The sequence below is a fragment of the Triticum urartu genome, chromosome 7A, assembly GCF_056163025.1.
Source record: "Triticum urartu cultivar PI428250 chromosome 7A, HENAU_Tu73, whole genome shotgun sequence".
Lineage (NCBI taxonomy): Eukaryota > Viridiplantae > Streptophyta > Magnoliopsida > Poales > Poaceae > Triticum > Triticum urartu.
This window is the reverse complement of record NC_141879.1, coordinates 684633227-684643189: the sequence shown is the minus strand read 5'-3', so window position 1 is coordinate 684643189 and position 9963 is coordinate 684633227.

Genomic DNA, 9963 nt, shown 5'->3' with positions numbered 1-9963 from the left:
GGTTTCTTAATAGTGGAATCCGCGAGGTGCAAGTTTAGATAGCAATCATCAAAATCACGGAAACCTAACAAATCACACAAAGTCTTCGGAATCGTGGAAACACTAGCACCCAAATCACATAAAGCATAGCATTCATGATCTTTAATTTTAATTTAAATAGTTGGTTCCCACTCATCATAAAGTTTTCTAGGAATAGAAACTTCTAACTCAAGTTTTTCTTCATAAGATTGCATCAAGGCATCAACGATATGTTTAGTGAATGCTTTATTTTGACTATAAGCGTGAGGAGAATTTAGCACGGATTACAACAAGGAAATACAATCAATCAAAGAGCAATTTTCATAATTAAATTTCTTGAAATCCAAAATAGTGGGTTTAGCAACATCTAGGGTTTTAATTTCTTTGATCCCACTTTCATCAATTTTAGCATCAAGATCTAAAAACTCCGAATTCTTGGAACGTCTTATAGGTAAACAAAGATTTAATAGGGGACACATCAATAACTTTTAGATATTCATCTTTATTTTCATAGGAACTAGAGGAACACGCTCTTATAAAGGCATCTTTTTTAGTACGCATCCTAGCGGTTCTTTCTTTGCACTCATCAATGGAAATTCTCATGGCTTTGAGAGACTCATTGATATCATGCTTAGGTGGAATAGATCTAAGTTTCAAAGAATCAACATCAAGAGCAATTCTATCAACGTTCCTAGCCAACTCATCAATCTTAAGCAATTTTTCTTCAATCAAAGCATTGAAATTCTTTTGCGAAGTAATAAATTCTTTAATATTAGATTCAAAATCAGAGGGCATATTATTATAATTTCCATAAGAATTGTTGTAGGAATTACCATAATTATTAGAGGGATTACTAGGATAAGGCCTAGGATTAAAATTTCCACTATACGCGTTGTTACCAAAATTGTTCCTACCAACAAAATTCACATCCATAGATTCATTATTATTCTCAATAAAAGTAGACAAGGGCATATCATTACGATCAGAAGAAACACTTTTACTAGAAAATAATTTCATAAGTTCATCCATCTTTCCACTCAAGACATTAATTTCTTCTATTGCATGCACCTTTTTATTAGTGGATCTTTCAGTATGCCATTGAGAATAATTAACCATAATATTATCTAGGAGTTTAGTAGCTTCTCCTAAAGTGATTTCCATAAAAGTGCCTCCCGTGGCCGAATCTAAAAGACTTCTAGAAGCAAAATTCAATCCGGCATAAAAAATTTGTATAATCATCCACAAATTCAAACCATGAGTAGGGCAATTACGTCTCATTAATTTCATCCTCTCCCAAGCGTGTGCAACATGTTCATGATCAAGTTGCTTAAAATTCATAATATCGTTTCTAAGGGAGATGATCTTAGCGGGAGGAAAATACTTAGAGATAAAAGCATCTTTGCACTTATTCCATGAATCAATACTAACTTTAGGCAAAGACGAAAACCAAGCTTTAGCACGATCTCTAAGCGAAAAAGGAAATAGCTTCAATTTAACAATATCGTTATCCACATCTTTCTTATTTTGCATATCACACAAATCAACGAAGCTATTCAGATGGGTAGCGTCATCTTCACTAGGAAGGCTGGAAAACGGATCTTTCATGACAAGATTCAGCAAAGCAGTATTAATTTCACAAGATTCAGCATCGGTAAGAGGAGCAATCGGAGTGCTAATAAAATCATTATTGTTGGTATTGGTAACGTCACACACTTTAGTGTTATCTTGAGCCATCGTGACAAGCAAGCAAACTAACACACAAGCAAACAAAAAGCAAGCGGGCAAAAAGAAGCAAATAGAGAAAGACAGGGAGGATAGAGAGAGAGGGCGAATAAAACGGCAAGGGTGAAGTGGGGGAGAGGAAAACGAGAGGCAAATGGAAAATAATGTAATGCGGGAGATAGGGATTGTGATGGGCACTTGGTATATTGACTTTTGCGTAGACTCCCGGCAATGGCGACGGAAATCCTTCTTTCTACCTCTTGAGCACTGCGTTGGTTTTCCCCGAAGAGGAAGGGATGATGCAGCAAAGTAGCGTAAGTATTTCCCTCGGTTTTTGAGAACCAAGGTATCAATCCAGTAGGAGGCTACGCGCGAGGCCCTCGTACCTGCAGAAAACAAATAAATCCTCGCAACCAACGTGATAAGGGGTTGTCAATCCCTACAGGCCACTTACCAGAGTGAGATCTGATAGATATGATAAGATAATATTTTTGGTATTTTTATGATAAAGATGCAAAGTAAAATAAAAGCAAAGTAGAAAGCAAAGGAAATAACTAAGTGTTGGAAGATTAATATGATGAAGATAGACCTGGGGGCCATAGGTTTCACTAGTGGCTTCTCTCAATAGCATAAGTATTCTACGGTGGGTGAACGAATTACTGTTGAGCAATTGACAGAATTGAGCATAGTTATGAGAATATCTAGGTATGATCATGTATATAGGCATCACGTCCGAGACAAGTAGACCGACTCCTGCCTGCATCTACTACCATTACTCCACTCATCGACCGCTATCCAGCATGCATCTAGAGTATTAAGTTAATGAAAACAGAGTAACGCCTTAAGCAAGATGACATGATGTAGAGGGATAAACTCATGCAATATGATGAAAACCCCATCTTGTTATCCTCGATGGAAACAATACAATACGTGCCTTGCTGCTCCTACTGTCACTGGGAAAGGACACCGCAAGATCGAACCCAAAGCTAAGCACTTCTCCCATTGCAAGAAAGATCAATCTAGTAGGCCAAACCAAACTGATAATTCAAAGAGACTTGCAAAGGTAACCAATCATACATAAAATAATTCAGAGAAGATTCAAATATTGTTCATAGATAGACTTGATCATAAACCCACAATTCATCGGTCTCAACAAACACACCTAAAAAAGAAGATTACATCGAATAGATCTCCATAAGAGAGGGGGAGAACATTGTATTGAGATCCAAAAAGAGAGAAGAAGCCATCTAGCTAATAACTATATATGGACCCGTAGGTCTGAGGTGAACTACTTACACGAAGGGGCTATGGTGATGATGTAGAAGCCCTCCGTGATCGATGCCCCCTCCGGCGGAGCTCCGGAACAGGCCCCAAGATGGGATCTCGTGGATACAGAAAGTTGCAGCGGTGGAATTAGGGTTTTGGCTCCATATCTGATTGTTTGGGGGTACGTAGGTATATATAGGAGGAATGAGTACGTCAGTGGAGCAACAGGGGGCCCACGAGGGTGGAGGGCGCGCCTGGGGGGGGGGGGGGGGTAGGCACGCCCCCTACCTCGTGGCCTCCTCTTTTGTTTCTTGACGTAGGGTCCAAGTCTCCCGGGTCTTGTTCGTTGAGAAAATCACGTCCCCGAAGGTTTCATTCCGTTTGGACTCCGTTTGATATTCCTTTTCTTCGAAACCCTAAAATTGGCAAAAACAACAATTCTAGGCTGGGCTTTCGGTTAGTAGGTTAGTCCCAAAAATAATATAAAAGTGGATAATAAAGCCCAATAATGTCCAAAAATAGTAGATAATATAGCATGGAGTAATCAAAAATTATAGATACGTTGGAGGCGTATCACCGTCGCCCGTGCTTTTCCCCGCATCCAACGTCGTGCTTGTCTCCATCGAACTCGCCGTCCGCCGACGCCTCCGCCATCGACCTCCGCCTCGTACAGCCACCCTTCCGACTCTGCCCCGTAAGCACACCTCACTCCTCTCTGTCAATGGTTACTTGTGGTATGGGTCTCTCTTTCTCTCTCTATTAGTGTTGTTAAAATGTACAACATATGGATAAAAATCTAGTACAATATTTTATTAGTGTAGCTAAAATATGTTGTATGATGTATTATTGAATCTTCATAAGTGAATGTCTTAAAATTGATTGTGTGTGCTATACCAAAAGTACTACATGTAGATGCAGCTGTATTCATAGTGAGTACCGATGTTTTTGCGAAGCATGGATTAAGTTCCGTTTTGCTTAATTTGTGGCACCCAATATGTCCAAATTCTATCAAAGGTCATGCTATTCTTTTTCTAAATGTTATATCTAAATGACAAATTGTTTAATGCGATTTAGATGAAGAAAGCAAGACGCCTCGTTAGGACTTCTACACCCACAGACGAGATTCGTACTGCCGTAGACATCGTCGCGAGGGTGGCTCAGTACACTGAGATCGTTCTCGCCTATGTCGATAGTGCTCGAGAAGCTACCAAGAGTGCTCAGTCATATTCTGAGAGCGCTCAGACATATTTCGAGAGTGCTAGAGCAGCCACTGTGAGCGCTAGAGCAGCCACAGAGAGTGCGCAAGCAGCTGCGGAGAGTGAGCGAGCAACCGTCGAAGCTGCGAGGACCACCCAAGATGAGATCATGAAGATGACGGAAGGCGATGATAGCTCATGATGCTAGTAGGTTGTTTGAGTTTCAGGAAAGGAAGAGGTGCTTTCTAAAAAGAGTTGTTACCGCTATGTTTTTTTCCTGTAAGTTCTTTTAGAGCATCGTGCCCCACTGTCCGAATAAAGTGTGTGCCTAACACTACTAGGAAAAAGCATAGTAGTAGCGCGGGTTAAAAGCTAGTAGTAGCGCGGGTGCCTGCGCTACTACTACAGCGCTATAGCTAACTAGTAGTAGTAGCGCAGTGCATCCCGCGCTACTACTACTAACTATCTGTAGCACGTGTCTGTGACCCGCGCTACTACTATTAATTTGAAAAACCAAAAAAAAACTCAACCCCATGCGTGCTGTCAATGGTTCGTTCGACGGCGCCGACGCCCATGGCGACGGGGCGGCGGCCGGCGGCGACGCGCACGTTGGCCGGGAGCTGGGAGATCTCGGCCATGACGCGCGCGTTGTGGAGGCCACGGAGGCCAGCCTGACATTGGCCGGGAGCTGGAGGACCTGGATCTTGGCGTCGTGCATGGGGAGCAGCACCTCGCGGTGGCCCTCGTGCTGTCGGAGGAGGAGGGAGATGGGTCAGCTAGGGTTCCGGATCGAATCGGAGAGGGGGGGAGGAGGAGGAGGAGGAGGAGGAGGGCTGACCTGGAGTGAGAAGAAGACGGCGAAGGCGGTGAGGAGGAGGATGCCGAGGCCGTGCTTCCGCATCTTGGCGTCGGCGAGGAGCTTCAGCAACCTCCCACCGAAGGGATCTCGGAGAGGGAGGGAGGAAGAAAGCAAAGTGTACCAGCGGCGGCCACCACTGGAGTACGAGGGAGAGAGGAGGAAAGTGAGAGAGGGGAAAAGTGAGGGAGAGAGGAGGGATTCGGCCGAGGATATGGGGATTTCACCTAACTCATACTTAGTAGTAGCGAGGGGTATAAAACCGCGCTACTACTATCAACTTAGTAGTAGCGCGGGTTTGTACCCCTCGCTACTACTATGGCATGTCCCGGGAGGGCACGGTAGAGACCGCTTAGCAGTAGCGCGGGTTAAAAACCCACGCTACTAGTATCAACTTAGTAGTAGCGAGGGGTAAAAACCCGCGCTACTAGTAAGTAGCAGCAGCGAGGGTTATAAACCCGCGCTACTAGTAAGCGTCTGCCTATAAGCTTTTCCCTAGTAGTGTAATGTGTTATGTGTTTAAGAATATACCTATAATAGAAATACTTTTCCAATCCGTATAAGAGGAAAGAAGGGTCCGACAATAAGCAGTAGAAGAATAACCCACAGAAGAAGTTTAAATTGAACAACAAGTGCACAGCTTTCATGTGATCTATACGATTGATGCGAATGATGGAGCTAAACTTTTGCTTTCGAACTACTAATGAACCGTGCAACTGGTGGTTTGTATCGTCTATAATACTATGAAGATTATGATGTGACTTTGCTCTACGTGATTGGATAATGATGAAATTGACTTATTGGCTTCATTTATTTATGTAGATGAAGTGGAACTGGTATGTGGTGTACAACGGGAGGAATACTGGAATTTATGATTCATGGGAGATATGCAAGGAGCAAGTGGACAGTTACACAAACAGCTGCTGGATATAAGACCAAAAAAGAAGCTGAGGATCATTATACTCCCCCCGTCCGAAAATACTTGTCATTAAAATGGACAAAAAGGGACGTATCTAGAACTAAAATACATCTAGATACATCCCCTTTTATTCATTTTGATGACAAGTGTTTCAGGACGGAGGGAGTACTAAGTTGAGGATCATTATGTCAATTACGTCTGCAAAGAGAAAATCAACTATAAAGTATGCAAGACCGCATGGACAAGTCAACAAGTAAAGAATTTTATTATCTTTATCGAGCTCATTGTCATTATGGTATTGTTATTATCATGAGATCTTGTATGTATGTGTTGTTGTACTAATGACGCTACATGAGTTGTTGTACACTAATGCGTACCTCTATTTGTACAAAGTTTAGATTATTGCTATGTTAAATGTAATGTGTATGATTGCTTACGTTAGTTGTATGTTGTAATGTGGTTGGTTGTATGTTGTAATGTGGTTTTGTATCGGGTGTTGGAATGGCCGGAGGGACGTAGCTGTGACGGGGGACACGTACAGCCCTCCAGAACTAATAACATAAACCAATGGCGGGCAAGTAGCACTGCCTGACATTGGTGGACTCTAACAGTGGAGGGCGCCTGCCCGCCACTGATGGCATCATAGCAGTGCCAGAAGGTCAGTGGCGGACGACCCTGGGAGCCTGGCCCGCCACTACAAGGCATTCCTGTAGTGGCGCAAAAAGGTCCGCAATTCAAATGTAGTTCATGAATTTTAAAGAATAACAAAAGTTCATGTATTTAAAACATGTTAATAATTTTTTTAAATACTAAAGGATACAAGAAAATCACGATTTTGAAAAATATAAGTGAGTGTACGAAATGTTCATGAATATAAAAAATGTATGCGAAACCAGAAATATTTATGAAATTAAAGTTTCATGAATTCAAAAAATATTTATGGATTTTCAAAGTTCATGAATTTTAAAAGGAGTAAAAGGGAAAAAGGCAAATAGTAAAACAACTAGAAAAGGAATAAAAAGAAAAGAAAAAACAGGAAAAATGGAAAAACCAAAGAAAAGCCTTCTCGAACCTTCCCAAAGGTAGGCAGAAGGTTCCAGAAGATTCCTGAAACTGGTCAATAATTGCTCGAGCAGTTCGCTTCATCCCATTAGGGGGCCGACAGGTAGAAGCGCATAGCAAGTGCTCAAGTGGATATGTACCGCATAGGCTAATGGTTCTCAGAATTATCTTAGGGCTTGAGAGTGCAGAGGAGATTAATATATCAAACTTGGTCTTAAGCTCCAAGGTAAATGCCATCAGATGTGGGAAATTTAAAAAACGGTGCCTTCAATTATCTAAAGACCGGTTGTGGAGTAAAATTCATGGATGGATGTAGAAAATTTTGTCATCTACATGGAAGGATGTTTTAATAAGACCGGTAGCACAAGCAATTATGGTCTATTCAATGTCGTGCTTCAAGTTGTATCTTGGTCTGTGTGAATATTTAACCTCAATAATTCGGTCTTTTTGGTGGAGCTGCAAGCAGGGACAGTGGAAACTATCTTGAGTTTCTTGGGATACCATGAATATGCCATGCTACATGGGAGGCCTCGGGTTTTGAGATATTTAGCTTGGCTCTTCTTGCAAGGAAATCATCGAGAATTATGGATAATCCTTCTTTCCTAGGTGCAAGATTATTGAAGGTTATATATTTTCCTAGATCTTCCCTTTTTGATGCACAAGTTGGAAGCCACCCTTCACAAGTTTGGAGGGCCATTGTTGAGAGGAAGAACTTCTTAAACAAGGTTTGATTAGGCAAATTGGAAATAGGTCTACAACACATACCTGGAACGATAATTGGCTACCCAGAAAGGAGATGATGAGACCCATTGTCCCACTAAGTCAGAGCCCACCCATGATGGTTTGCGAACTCATTGACTGTAACAACACAAGATGGAATGTAGAGACAATTAATCAAGGTTTTTTCGAACTAATGCCTCTACCTTTCTAAAAATTCCATTATGCATGCAGAATATAGATGACTTTTAGTCATGGAATTTTGAGAAGGGTAGGTTCATAGTGAGACCTACTTATCGTGTGAATGTTGCTACAAAGAAATGGTAGGAAGACTGGCTGGAAGAAGGGGCGGGATCATCCAATAACATCTCCATGGAAGATTCTTGGGTTCGGATGTGGAGAACTTTGGTACTAGGGAAAAATTGTGTGTTTTGTGGCGACTAGCTCACCAAACAATACCAACAGAGGATGTACGACATCACATGAGCATATCATCGACTTGCACTTGTGCAATTTGTGGTATGAATGATTCGTGGCAACATTCCCTGATAGAATGCATGATGGCACGATGTGTGGTTTCTGGTTGACCTAGAGCTCGTTGAACATATGATTGCTACAAAGGATCCTAATGCACAAAACTGGATCTTTTATATGATCGATGTGTTGTCTCTATGATGCTTTCATTTCACTTGGTAGTAACTATGCGTATTGGGAATGGATAAGGGGGCTCTCGCGTCTGCGTCCGCCGCCGCGTGAGCGCACGGCCGCCGCCGGCTGGATCTGTCTGCTCCGGCCAACTCCACGTCTGCCGCGCCCGAATCTGTCCTCCTACGCATAAGTCGCGCCAGGATCCAGCCCTGGCTCTGCTCTCTCCTCCTCCCGTGCGCGCCATTGCGAGCGGTGTGAGATGCGGGCATGAGTTGCAGCTGTCTATGAAGCCTCCACCGGCAGCGCCGCCGCCGCTTGCTGCTTCCCCAGCCTCCCACTGGCTCAGGTTGCTCCTTCGACCGCCGCTGCTCGTTCTCCCCACAGGCATGGGCTCCGACCTGAAGCTCCCAGCGCCCCCACCTCCGCAGCTCCAGCCGTTGCCGCCACCTCCTCTGCAGCTCCAGACTCCGATGCCTACACCACGTCTCGATGTGCCCGGGCATGTGGTCACTCTTGTGCTCCTACCGGTGGGGATGTTGAAGCTCCTAGAGTGCACGAGTCTGCTTGCCCCAGCCAATGGCATTGAGGATGAGTTGGCCCGCGTTCATCGGCCTCTTTCGTGGGCCTACATAGCCGACAAGGACACCGACGAGGACAGTGAAGAGGAGCTGGCCCCCCAAACACCGCATGCTGCCATCAAGACTGTTGACTCCAGCAGTTTGTGTGTGCAACACGAGGCGGATTCAGGAGGGGGTTGGCAGGAGGTGTTGCCGCGGCGAGGCCTGTGTCGTTCGACCTTGCCAATCCCGGCTTTTGCTCCCTGTGCCATCCCCGCTTGGCTCAAAGGTGGATGCTACAGATGTCTCATTCCTAGGCATCTTGCCGCTGATTGCAGAGATCCGTTTCGCTGCTACCGCTGCCTCGAGAATGGTCATCGGTCACGTGGGTGTAGCAACGCTTGGCGTCCGCTCAGCTTATTTTCAAAATCTGTCATGCCGTTGCTTCCTGTCCACATCAATAAGCATCATTAAGCTTCAGCTCCACGCGGGGCTCATTCCGAGGCAATTACATGTGATTCTTGGGCATCTGTTGTTGCTGCTCCCACAGGCTCACCAATCCCAAGTAATTTGGCCATGCAGTATGGTCTTGCCGCACAAGTCAAGTTGATGCGCTCCGAACTACAAGATTTGGCTTCATTTCAACTGAAGGATGCGGTCCAGCCTCTACGTGATGTCGCTGAACGTATGGATGGTTGTCTGATTCGGTTTGAGAGCTTTCTGGCGCGTGAAAATATTGCTCTGGATAAGATCTATGTTGCTTTGGATGTGAAGGAAAAAAACATGCTATGACGGATGATGACGTTGACTTTGTTGGTGAGAGGGTTACGGAGCTCTACGGCTGCTTCTCCCCCCAAGCTAGGGCCAGTTCACTGATATGTCTCCAACATATCTATAGTTTTTGATTGTTCCATGCTATTATATTATCTGTTTTGGATGTTTATGGGCTTTATTATACACTTTTATATTATTTTTGGGACTAACCTATTAACCCAGAGCCCA